This window comes from Malus sylvestris, chromosome 1 (assembly GCF_916048215.2).
Source record: "Malus sylvestris chromosome 1, drMalSylv7.2, whole genome shotgun sequence".
Classification (NCBI taxonomy): domain Eukaryota; kingdom Viridiplantae; phylum Streptophyta; class Magnoliopsida; order Rosales; family Rosaceae; genus Malus; species Malus sylvestris.
Genome location: NC_062260.1, coordinates 10,308,405 through 10,322,606, shown reverse-complemented (window position 1 = coordinate 10,322,606; position 14,202 = coordinate 10,308,405). Strand labels below are relative to the sequence as shown.

The 14,202-nt window shown below is 39.6% G+C and overlaps 1 pseudogene; it reads left to right on the top strand.

Moving 5' to 3' along the window:
• The first annotated feature begins 2,453 nt into the window (after positions 1-2,453).
• Positions 2,454-10,883, top strand: LOC126608860 (uncharacterized; annotated as a pseudogene).
• Positions 10,884-14,202: the final 3,319 nt, after the last annotated feature.

Below are 14,202 nucleotides of genomic sequence, written 5' to 3'. Positions count from 1 at the left end.
CACATACCCTAAATTACTTTTCCCACACTTTTTTTTTTTTAATATTTTCTACACACCACTAACACTTAATAAATAAATATTAAAAAATTAAAAAAATGTGAAAGAAGTAATTTGAAGTATATGAATATAATCTTCCTTGATTGATACTTCGGATCTCTACAAAGAGGATAGGAGAGGATCATTTTCCATCATCATCTATCCCATCCTCTCATATAATAAATGCTTCCCACCAAACCCCAATTAAAATAAATTATTTAAGTAATTAACATATTCCATCATCCCTCTTCTTATTACGCGACTGTTACAGTACTCTTTGCAGTCTCAGACTCACTTAAAACGATGAACGGAATGAAACAGAACGGAGCAAATTAAAACTTTCCCTACGAGTCTTTGGCAGTATGCAAAGACTGTTAATATATAAAAGGAGAGAGTTGCGGAGAAAAGGGAAGTGATGTTGACAATACGAGTAAAAGAGTGGGACGACCGTGATTTCCATTTCTTATATTCTTTTTCTAATCTGGCAGCCTTTCTCTCTCCTCTTTTCTTTCTCTCTCATACTGTCACTGTCTTTCTCTCTCTCTCTCTCTCTCTAAACAGTAAACATACAGAGTGGCCCGTGCATGTTGCATCTTGGTTCTTGCTTGTTGCAACAAGACCGTCAGCAGCGTCATCCCCACCACAACATATATAACCCATGATCTTATTGTTTGTCCTTTCTTGCTTGTTACATGAGCAAAACTACATTCTTGCTTCCAATCCAATATTTGCATGTCTTTATACTTTTAACCTAGCTTTCTTTTTTCTTTTTCTTGTGATCTTTTTATACACTATAGTTATTCCATGCTTGCAATTCGATTTTACAGCTCATTCAATCAGAACTAGGATTGGACAAGTCATCACAATACTAGGGTTTAGTAGCTAGCTTATTTGCTTCTAAAGTTGTTGTTTTTTTTTTCAGAAAATGATTCATCTTTTTCTTTATGTTCATTATGATCGATTTTTATTGAACATGGTAATTTGGTTATCGGGTAGTATTGTATATAGTTAATTATTTGTTAAGATGTTTGTGAATGTGAAAATATATGGATCAGAGATTTGTTATAGTTAAAAGTGTTGCGAGTTATATATTAGTTAAAGTGTAAATAGTAGTTTATTGTCCAACATTAGTGAAGTACATATGTAATACCAATTGTAACTCCTATATATATTCCACTTAATATATAAGAAATTCCCAAATATTGTCATATATATTTTTGTTATTTATCATGTTTAGTTTAATATTGGTATTTATCATGTTTAGTTCAATATGGCATCAGAGCAGTTCGCTCTTGGTGACCTGTGTGCTTTAATTTTGTGTCCACAATTTTCGTGATTTCCTTTGTTAAAAAAAAAAAAAAAAGTGAATAGTAGCGCGCTACAGCTCATTGCGTGAACAGTGGTATGCTTTGTGAACAGTACCCTCTACAGTGCTGTAAACAGTGATTGCTACAGTGCCATGAATAGTCTCTGCTACAGTACCGTGAACAGTGCTTTGCTGCAGTCTGGTAAATTGTTTTCATTCCGCTGCGTATCTTTTGTGCCTTTTTTGTTCGTGATTTTTGTTCAATGGCTCAATATAATCATAGTGTTGTTATGCATCTTGGTAGAACAAATAAATAGATAATAGATACTGGGGTCACTGATCATGTAACTAGTGACCCTAGAGTGTTTGATGAATTATGTGACTATGTTCGTAATCCGTATGTTACTAGTGCAAATGGAGCACATTCCCCTATGAAGGTTGAAGGCACTATCTCTCTGACTCCAACCTTATCATTGGTCCGTACTTTACTTGTTCTTGATCTTAAGTGCAATCTTTTGTCGGTAGGAAAACTTCTTGATACCTTATATTGTTCTGCTCACTTCTACCCTACGTATTGTTATTTTCAAGATATTCAAACTCAGAAGATAATTGGTCATGGTAAAAGAATAGAGGGTTTGTACATCTTGATTATGGAGGATACTGTTGTTTCTTGTTCAAATAATCATCAAGTTTTAAGTGCTAAAGTGGATGACAAACATCAAATTTGGTTGTGGCATCGACGATTGGGACATCCATCATTTAGTTATATGAAACATCTATTTCCTTCTTTGTTTCGCACTTGTAATGATTCAGAGTTCAAGTGTGACACATGTATCATGGCTAAGAATCATCGTGCTTCATTTCCTTAAGTGATTCTAAAGCTACTTTGCCATTTGATTTGATACATTCTGATGTGTGGGGTCCAGCGAAAGTTACTTCTAATGGATTCCTTTGGTTTGTTACTTTTATTGATGATTGTACTCGGTTAACTTGGGTGTTTTTTATGAAGAATAAGAGTGATGTTCCGTTACTTCTTCAAGAATTTTGTACAATGGTGTCTACTCAGTTTCAGATCAAAGTTAAGATCTTCAGGTCTGATAACGGGGGAGAATATGTGAATCATACTTTGGCATGTTTTTTTCGTGATCATGTTATTATTCACCAGACGACTACTCCGTTTACACCCCAACAAAATGGTGTGTCCGAACGAAAGAATCGTCAAATAATGGAAGTTGCTCGCTCCTTGATGTTGGATAAATGTGTTCCTAATCATTTATGGGGTCATGCTGTTTTGGCTGCTGTGTATTTGATCAATCGTGTTCCAAGTAGGGTTCTTGATTTTCAGACACCGTTCGATGTGCTACAACAACATGTTTCTCTTGTTTCTGTATCAAAGCTTCCTCCGAAACTGTTTGGGTGTATTGCGTATGTGCATGTCTACTCTCATCAGCGGAGTAAACTTGATGCATGTGCTCTCCGGTGTGTCTTTATTGGGTATGCTAACAATCAGAAAGACTATAAGTGTTATCATCCTCCAACTCAAAAAACTTATATTACCATGGATGTCACCTTCCAAGAGGAAGTTTCTCATTTTGTGAAGCCCTCTTCCGACTTTCCACTTCAGGGGGAAAGGGAGAATGAAGTGCAGATTCAAAGAGATGGTATGGATGGTGTGTTACAGGCAGAGTTGGGAACATAACTTATTATGTTGCATGATACTGATCAGTCGACTACAGATAGTGATCGATCACCTGTTATTCCCGGAACTATTTCTACTGACGATAGATCAGATGTGCCCAGCAAGTTGCCTGTTAATATGTCTGACGAATTGCCTTCTAATGATCGGTTGCCTGCTGCTGATATGTCTAACGAGTTGCCTGATGATGGTTTGTCCAGTGATGATTCTTCTAACAGTTTGGTACAAGATGGTGGCATACATGAGGTAAATTCTGACGATTCTTCTACTTATCAGTTGCCTCCACGAGCTATCGTGGAAAACCTAAAGTACAATATGAGCCTGATGTGCATGCCAAAGACAAATATCCTATCAACAATTATGTGTCTACTCATCGTTTATCCAAACCATATGCATCTTACATATGTCAGTTATCTAGTGTATCAATTCCAACAAAATTGCAAGATACCTTGTTTGACTCTAAGTGGGTTAATGCCATGCAAGTTGAGATGGAAGCTTTGGAAAAGAATTCTACCTGGGATTTGGTTCCTTTACCAAACGGAAAAAAAGCCGTTGGATGTAAATGGATGTTTACTATTAAGCACAAAGCATATGGTTCTATTAACCGGTATAAAGCTAGATTAGTTGCTAAGGATTATACTCAAACCTATGGGGTGGACTATCAGGAGACATTTGCTTCTGTTGCCAAACTTATATTGTGCGTGTTCTTCTGTCCTTAGCAGCAAACCAGGATTGGCCTCTGTTGCAATTTGATGTTAAGAATGCTTTCCTTCATAGTGATCTTAAGGAGGAAGTGTATATGGATCTCCCACCTGGTATTGGAACATCTCCTAGAAAGGGTGTTGTATGCAGGTTACGAAAGGCTTTGTATGATTTGAAACAATCTCCTAGAGCGTGGTTTGGGAGGTTTACAAGTTCAATGAAGAAGTTTGGGTATATCCAGAGTCATTCAGATCATACTTTGTTTCTAAAACGACAAAATGGTAAGCTAACTGCATTGATTATTTATGTTGATGACATGATAGTGACTGGTGATGATCAGAAGGAGATACAACGTCTTCAAAAGTACCTAGCTACTGAGTTTGAGATGAAAGAATTGGGTGAATTGAAGTATTTTCTTGGGATCGAGGTTGCACGATCCAAGCATGGTATTTTTCTGTCTCAACCAAAATATGTTCTTGTTTTGTTAGCTGAAACAGGTATGTTAGATTGCAAACCTGTTGATACTCCGAATTGAGCAGAATCATTGTTTGGGCTTATTTCCAAATCAAGTTCCTACTCATAAGAAACAGTATCAGAGGCTTGTGGAGAGATTAATTTATTTGTCTCACACTAGCCCTGACATTGCTTATGCAATTAGTGTGGTAAGTCAGTTTATGCACTCACCTAGTGAAGCTCATATGGATGCAGTAACCCATATTTTGAGGTACTTGAAGATGGCTCCTGGCAGAGGCCTGTTTTTCTCCAAGAATGGTCATTTGAATGTCGAAGGGTATACAGATGCAGATTGGGCAGGTTCTATCACTGATTGGCGATCTATATCTGGATACTTTACATTTGTGGGTGGTAATTTAGTTACTTGGAGAAGCAAGAAACAAAAAGTGGTGGCTAGGTCAAGTGCAGAAGCTGAGTTTCGTGGTATGTCGCATGGTGTATGTGAGTTGTTGTGGTTGACAAAAATGTTGAGAGATCTTGGGTTTAACCCCAAAGGTGCTATGAAACTTCATTGTGATAACAAGGCTGCTATTGAGATTGCTCATAATCCAGTGCAACATGATCGAACAAAACATGTGGATATTGATCGACATTTCATTAAGGAAAAATTGGATGCTGAAATTATTATGTTTCCATTTGTGAGATCTGAAGATCAACTTGCTGATGCTCTTACTAAGGTTGTGTCTAATAGTGTGTTTTCCAATTCGCTTGACAAGTTGGGCATGTGTAACATCTTTGCACCAACTTGAAGGGGAGTGTTGCGAGTTATATATTATTTAGAGTATAAATAGTAGTTTATTGTCCCACATTGGTGAAGTACATATGTAATACCAATTGTAATTCCTATATATACTCAACTTTGGAGATTAATGAATATATAAGAAATTCCCAAATATTGTCATATATATTTTTGGTATTTACCATGTTTAGTTTAATATTGGTATTTACCATGTTTAGTTCAATAAAGATGACCACTTTGGAGTTTGGATATGGAAAAAAAATTACCTAGGTGATTCTCAAACAGTAGTAATTGTGTAAAGAAAGTGCATGCCTATTTGACATTTCTAATCCCCACCACTGACCAATGCCACTTCTCACTGGGTTGGTTGACATTAGTCATCAGGATCATAAAGTTCATCTCCTTTATTTTATTAACTCTTCTAGTCCTACACATATTACTCAGTATATATTTCTTTATGCTTTAGATTTTCTTTCTTATACACGGAGATGGAGGCCCATTTTGTATTTGATAATCAGGTTCTAAGGCCATCTCCAACCGAAGGGTCCAGAGGGTCAAAGGGCCGAAAATAGCCCAAAAACCGTCTCCAACCGAGGGATAGGCCAGAGGGTTAGAGGGCCGAAAATAGCCAGAAAACCATCTCCAACCGAGGGCTAGGCCAGAGGGCTTTGGAATCTAGGAGGGCCCCACAGAATTGGAGAGGGCTGGAGGGCTGGCTGCAGCCCGAGGCTGGCCATTTTCTTTTTTAATGTTTTGTTATTTCTGTCGGTTATAGCCGACATGAATACATTATATTACTTAATATAAATGTATTACTGTCGGTTATAACCAACAGTAATCGACAGGATTTTTTAAGAAAAAATTCAAATGCAACGGCTAGTAGCCATTGCATTTGATATTATTTTTTATTTACAAAATTTTTCATATAACTTCTATTTTTTCCTATAACTTTTATTTTACAAAATTTGTTTCATATTTTTTAAAAATTCCATTTCTTCCTATAACTTCTATTTCACAAAATTTGTTTCATTTTATTTTAAGTTGTAGTTTTTAAATAATAAATTATGTTTGGCCTTATGGCCCTCTGGCCCTCAGTTGGAGACGGTTTTTTGTGATAAGGCTAAAACGAGCCCTCTGGCCTTCTAACCCTCGGTTGGAGACAGGCAAATATGATCATGTACTGTTCATTAAAATATTAATATCTTGGAGGATCTTGGAGGGCCAGAGGGCTAAAACGAGCCCTCTGGCCCTCTAACCCTCGGTTGGAGACAGGCAAATATGGCCATGTACTGTTCATTAAAATATTAATATCTTGGAGGATCTTGGAGAGCTAGAAGGCTAAAACGAGCCATCTGGCTAGCCATCGGTTGGAGATGGCCTAACTCCTAAAAGAATAGGAGAGGAGTACGTATGCACACGTAACCGACCAACACTACCTAACTAGTTTAACCTTTGGTTAATACAATACATTGATATTGTAAAGTCTACTAAAATTGATGACGATGACACACAGTGTCATGTTGGAGTAAAATTTTGCATCGGGCATATTAAAAAATAATAGGCAATTAATATATGACATGTTTTTCTTTAAATATTGTCAGTCGTTTGTGATAAAACTCAACACCTACTAATAAGTAGTTAAGTTGGAACTACATCGGTGTTATTGGTGGTCGACTATGTTACACCTGAAAAATTTATCATAGTATCAGAGCATGCTATTCTTCTGATATGTCTTGGGCTCTAGTTACTCGGCTTGAATTATGATTTTAGTGAATGAATAATGACTAATAAGTCGGTGTTTAAAAAGTCATGCATTGGCTTCAGTCACTGAAAATACTGGCCAGACTCTAGAAAAGTTTGGCGTTAGCTTTGGTATAATGACTTGACAAGTTCTTGGGAGTTTCACTTCTAATATTACTGAGGTCTTTAATGATAAACTTCACGCCTAGTAATATGTATACGTAGCTGAGTTGAGGATATTTGAGACAATGGCGGCAAGCCATATCGAGCCTAAAAGTTTATCATGGTATGAGAGTAGACTATTCTTCTAAAACGTTATGGGTTTGAATTTACTTCCAATATGAGAGTTTCATCACTGAAGAACCTACGTGTAATTAGAAACATAATCACACAGTATAAGGGCATATTTAATTTTGTAAAATTTCAATGGCGGATTCTTTTGTCATGTAGTACTACGTCTAATGATATTCATCTTCAATTATAAGTGAGAGGTCTTAGGTTTGATTCTCACCAAAGATGAATTTGAACCAAGTTATTGCTAACTCATTGTAAGGCTAAGCACATCTCACCTCCTTAGTATAGATAACAGAGAGTTTTAACAAAACACTCTCGGTATTAGACCTGACATTCGTGTTGTGTTTTCTGTACTCGTGTCATTTTCGTGTCATACCCGATATCTTAACGGGTCTTGTCGTGTAACACCCGTTAAAATAAACGGGTAAATTGACCCGACCCGAAATCAACCCGATAATATTAACAGGTAATATGACCCGACCCGTTACCCGTTAAGGAAAATATATTTTAAACCAATAAATAATCAAATGAAAAACATAATACTAAATAAGTAGATACATAGCATATTGTCACATCCAAAACATAAAAACGCATTTTTCTTTTAAGTATATTTTCACTTACCTAAAGTCTTTAATAGTTTTTTAATTAATGTAGAAGTGTAAAAAAATATAGAAAAAATGTATAAACGCTCGTAATGACAAGCTTTACAACTTTCATGAAGAGCTTAACTTCGAAATTCGTCACTATAATCATATAAATCATATATCAAAATTTAACCGTTGATTGTTATTTACATTTACGCTTCATTGTTCTCATCAAATTTTGCTTTTTCATATTTTCTTTTTTGAAAACTTGATCTATTAGAGGTTGCAAGAATATGAATGATTAGGATCGTTGATATTATATTCAAAGTTTTAGGGTTAGCAAAAATTTTGCTTGATGTTTATAAAGTTTCTACAAACTATATGATATTGACTCATATTTCAGTTAATCGTAAATATCAAAACGTGATATCAAAGATCTGAACCGTTCATCCTCTTACATCCGACAGATGATCATGTTTTCAAAAAAGAAAATTTTAAAAATGAAATTCAGTAAGAAGAATAAAGCATAAATGGCAATCAACGGTTAAATATAAATTTAAGGTTTATAAATTGTAGTGTTGGATTTCAAAGCTGACCCCTTCATGAAAGTTGTAAAGCTTGTCACTATGGGTGATTGTATATTTGTTTTTACATTTTTTACACTTCTACAATAATTATTATTAATTTTTTAATTTTTCCCTCAAATAAAAAACATTATTCATGAAGGTTTGGAGGATTTTAAAAATCTAAACGATAATGCAAGTGTAATCATTATCTACTCGTGGAGGAATAATAATGAATCACGAGTGTTTATATATTCTTTCAAATTTTTCATACTTCTATGTATGTGTTGACCCTAAAAACTACCAAGCCTACGTGGCGCGCAGGCCGAGTAATCTATGAGCTAACTACGTCCTTCGGTTGAATGCGGGGCGTGCCAACTCGTCGGCCAAGCTCTGCCGAGGAATAAAATTCGTTGATGTTGTGTTGGGTGCGCGGCTGACTTCTGCGTCTTGCAATTACGACCGAGGAAGGAACACGTCTTGGCCTCTTGGGTTCTCAAACCTGAAGACAAGGCTACTATTCTTACGAAGTTCACAAATCATCGTCATCGGATTCGGTCACACTGATGGTATTCGTCAGAGTAAACTCTCGCCGAACCGACACCAAAGTGTAAGGGCACAAATACTCAAAGCAGATATATGTCTTAACAATAAATATGGTTCGGCCGTCAGAATACCGAACTCTAAATCCCACTTAAGAGTATCCAATCATAAACCAACTCGGCATGCAATGTGCCGAGCCTAATAAACTGTAACACCTCACCTCGCCGAGAAGACTAATGAGATGACCTTGACCAATAAGGATTCGGAAATCCTTCTCGACCGAGACTTGCATAGATAACCAATCACCCTCGACGCAGTGCTATCTATGCCGACTAAAGATGCTGCGAGACCGGCTGGTTCTATGGTGATAGTGTTATCTATGCTGACTGAAGATATCACCGGTTGTCTTCACAGTGTTGTTTATCTAAACTGAAGATGTGTTGGCGGAAAAAGAAAGGAAAAAATCTCAAGGTTGTTGAGAGAATTTGCACAGGGCAGTTGTGAGTTGAATTGAAGGGGGTTTGAACGATGCACAACCTCTTCTATTTATAACACCAGGCACTTTCTAGACCGAGTTAAAACCCTACTCGGATTAGGATTTCTTCTTCTCATCAAACACCATCTCGACCAGTCATATCTTCATTATGACTTTGAACCTAGTCTTTTATCAAACCGAATTATTTTTTATCCATACCTTGCCGAGACTCCTTATTGTGCCAGGATTCAGTTACTCGTCTCGCAACATGACTTGACCAACCTAGGTTAGGAAGCCCATGAACTAAATGATCCACAATAACCTTTTTGTACGGCCTTTCGGGCCGAGAATACATCTCGGCCCAAACTAATATTTTAGGCCCAAACATTGCCCCCTCGCTTCTGAGGACTTTTTCGGCCTGAAGTCTCTGGCCAAGCCCTGACCTTGAAAAAGCGACACCAGGCTCCATCTCCCGAGGAGCATTTATTAAGCACGATCTTGATCTCATCAGATATCTCGCCAAGTGTCCTCTTCTCAGCCTGACCTAAAGTATCATTTCATCATTACCCTCTTGATCTGCGAGATTTTTTTAATTCCTCAAGACGTGCGGATGTCTAAACATCTTCAAATCAATATACCTGTCGCCGCATGCCAACATGCAATCTCGATTTGCGAATCTTTCGGTACCCTCGAGATCGTGCAAACACCAAAACGTCATTTCTTCATAAAAAGATGCTGTCACGATATCATCATGACCCCGTAATCTATGAATTTTTTGGTTTTTTCTCTTGAGTCTTTTAATATTCTCTATCACTCCATCATTATTGGCGATCTTCCCGATCACTATCCCCATTTGGTCTTCCATTCCACGAGTCTATAAATACCTAGCATTCTATCATTCATTCGTACGCTTTCAAATTTTCCCAACTCTCTCTTGCTTAAAGATTAAAAGAAACCTCATAACTTTCTTCCAGAAACCCTTCGAAATCATTCCCAATGGCCTCATTCATTTCCAAGCTCTCCAAGGAATGCGACAAATATGGGACCATCATAAATCAGCGCTCAATTAAGACTCTGCGCTTTGAGAGCAATATGAGCACCCCCCACCAAATCCTTGGTCCACTTTTCAAGGACGCAGTGCCACCAGCCATTACTGAGCTTTTCAAGGATCATAGCCTAACACCCCTACTGTCAGGGTTTGAATAGTCGAGGTGGGATTTGGTGAAACCCCAAGGCTCTTGGCCCTCGACCACTGTGACCTGGGCAGCCTGGGTTGCTCAGATGGAAAAGATCTTCGGCAAGCAATGGAAAGCTCTTGGCATTTACAATGTCATTCGTCTTTCGTCTATGGAACTCGTCATGGACAAGGAGCTTCTTATAGTAGCATCAAGCCTATGGTGCTCGGCCACCAACACCATGGTCCTTCCCCTAGGCCCCATGGGCCCCACTATCCTTGATATCACCGCGATCTTAGGGACTTCCCCTTTCGGTATCCCAATTGATGCTACCCTCTCCGAGTACCCGTCGACCATTGACCTCAAGGTTCTTTTCAATGATCGGGCCATCGAAACGCTGAGCGGAGAAGGCCAAGAACCCTCGAAAGAGGAAGTTCAGAAACTCTATAAGAACTTCCTCAACTACAACACTCTCTATCTCCACTTTGCCGGTCGAAGGGATGAGAACCTACGGTAGGGGGAACACGAAGCCTTCCTCTTCTACTGGTATAACAAATTTATTTGTTGTACCAAGTCCAACAAATGTTTGGTCGAGAACATGCCGGTGGCCGAAAAGGAGTTTCAGGAACGGTGCCAGAAATTTCGCCTTCGACCAACCATTCCAGAATCTCTTTGCACTGACACTTTCAGTAATTGGCGGGAAGAATATACCCAACACTTTTTTGGTGTTCCTGTCGAAGCCGTTCTGACCAACATCTTCGGCGGTCGACCTAAGAAGGCCTCATTCCCCCAATCCCAAGGTAATGGTTTATTTCTACCTTCTTTCTTCAACTTTGAATTCTACTAATTTTCTTTTACTTTATCAGGTAGTCGCTCACTGAAAAAGGTGGAAGTGGTCGTTGCGGCTACTGCTGAGAAAAAATCGATCGTCTCTAAAAGGGCTAAGACCACTGCGCAGGCCTTGCTGAGCAAACAGCCTCGTTAAAAGGCTGAGCCGGCCATTGAACCCTCTCGGCCCGTAAAAAATGTCAAAAAGCTGGCAAAGAAAGGAGAACGGGAGATTTATATTATCTCCAGTCAGACTACGGGAGCGACGACTCCTAGTGTTTCCCCTTCTCCCCCCATCGTCTAAACCTCGGTGGAGAAACGTCCAACTCCGGCTGAAGAAACAGACCAAGTACGGCCTGTTCTAAGGTCTTTGAACCAGCTGTTGCTCCACTGGTCGATGCGTCTGTGGTTTCGGGGTCAGCCACTGCACCTGTCCTGGTAAAGGCAGTCATCTTGGCCGAGAAAACTCATCCTGAAAATCCAAAACACCCGGCATTCGTTCTAGAAAAGAGCGACGGAAGGGACGAGATTCCACTGACGAGTCACCTTCAACCACGTAATCAGCTTCCCCCTGCGTTCGAGGCAGCTGTTCAAGTCGGTCCTTCTGCAGCCGACCGTCCCAAACAACCTGCCGTAGAGCCAGAAGTGACGACGGAAATGCCCGTTCACCCGCAGGACCAGAACCTCAACATTTCTCCCCAAGAAGCCACTTCGGTCTTCATAAGTACCCCTACCGCTTTTCCTTGGTTATTTTTGTTTTTAGAACTCTAAACCAGGAAAATACTAAATGTCAGGTGCCCGCCCACTCTTTTCTTCAAAAATTCTATGCGTCGAAGGGTGTTATCTATATTTCTTAGCTGCCTCAATGGCCATCGAACATAGATAACCTCCATCGGCCGCATGAACTGAGAAGCAGTCTAAGACACTGGGCTCGGCCATTAAGTTCTTTAGGTTCGAGCAACGAACTCGAAGATATGGCCGAAGTCTCCTCTCGGCAGGTTTAAAACAAAACCTTCTTGCTATATTTTGTCTCTCTCGGCGTCGCAAGTCCTTGAGCGTAAAAGTCTTGATTTGTTAAGTGCATGCCTAAACGACCTCGGAGCCGATGGTCAAATGAGTGTCGATGCTATCGTTCAAGCGTCATCCGCCTTGGAGCGAGTTCGGGAAACCTTTAGTGTCCTTGAGAACGCTCTGAGGGTTGAACAAGATCTAAAAGATGCCGTCGCTATCCAAGACACTCTTTGTCTGAAGATCGATGCTTTAAAGGGGAAAGGGAAGCCTTGGCCGGCCTCGACCGTCAAATGGCTGAATTGGCAAAACGAAGGTCAGCTATTGCTTCTGAGCTTGCGAAGGACTTCGAGTCGGGCGACAAAGATTGTTTAACCGAATATGCGGCGAGCACAAAGCTAATCGAGCAGTTGAAGATGGACAAGAAGAACCGGCAAGCCGAGGTCATAATGGGCGAGGTGCGGTGGCTGGAGCCGAAGGCACTTCTTGGAACTCTTCTTCCTTCATCGCCTTAGAATATTTTGATTGTAACCCATCTTATTCATGAAATAAAAAAAAAAACTTTTATTCTTGCATCTCCTATGTGACTGGGTAATATTTCTTTAAGAACTTTCCATTAATTGGCAACTTGTGAATAACACCGGTTCGATCTTTAAGATGGTATGCCCCCTTACTGAGGACTTTATGGACCACGAACGGCCCTTCTCAGTTCAGCGACCATTTGCCAAACATGGGGTCTTTAATCCCTATGAGTAGGACAGTTTGCCAAACTAATTCCCCCTCGCCGAATGTTTTTTGTTTAACCCTTTGATTATATGCTCGCTTGGTAATTTTCTTTTATGCCATTAGAAGGTTGTAGGCGTCAAGCCGATCTTCTTCCAAATCTTATAACTCTTGTAACATGGCCTGGTTGTATTCGGCACTGGACAAACTACTCTGCTCGATCACGTGTAAAGAATTTACACTTAGCTCGATTGGCAACATCGCTTCATGTCCATAGGTTAGCGCATATGGGGTGGTCCCTGTTGCCGATCGAGGTGAAGTTTGGTATGCCCATAAGGCTTCATTCAATTTTAAATGCCACAAGCTCGGTCTTTCTTTTATCATTTTTTCGAGAATACCGATCAAAACCTTATTACTTGCTTCGGCTTGTCCATTCGCTTGTGGATAGTATGGTGTGGACTGCTCAAGCTGAATTTTTAAGCTTGCCATATACTCTTTGAACCTTTCAGCTATGAAGACTGGGCCATTATCAGTTATGATCGTTTTTGGTACGTCGAACCTAGTCACAATATGTTCCTCCACAAAATCGCAAACCTCCTTGGATGTTAATTCAGCGTATGATTTAGCTTCAACCCACTTTGTGAAATAATCTGTTGCCACGAGTATCCATGCATGTTTTGCTGCTCCAAAGAATGGTGTGATTTTACCGATCACGTCCATTGCCCATCCTTTAAACGACCAAGGTTTAGTGACCAAATAAAGTAATTTGGCCGGGGCCCTTTGGATGGGTCCATGAATTTGACACTAGATACATCCTTGTGCATACTCAATACAATCTTTCAACATGCTTGGCCAAAAGTAACCGTGCCAGCGAAGTAACCAACGCATCTTGCGCCCTGATTGATGGGCTTCACAAATTCCTTCATGTACCTCTGTGATTGCTTTCTTGCGAGCCGAGGCATAACAGTAATAAACCGTCCTCGCCTTTTTGATACAACTCATTCTGGTATGAGACATAGTTTGTGGCATGGACCTTTGTTTTTCTGTCGTGTTTGCCTCTAGGGTTATCAAGGTATTGCATAATTGACCTTCTCTAGTCGTTTGGTAGCGTTTCGACTGCACAAACATCTACAGGATCCTCCCGTTCCAACAATGAAGGTAAAGACATTACCCATGTACGAATGACTTGGTTTCGCTGAAAGACTTATTGATTAACCAAAGCTGGACTTGATTGCCGTAAAACGGGTATCATTGGTCCACTCTTGCCCCCATGAGTT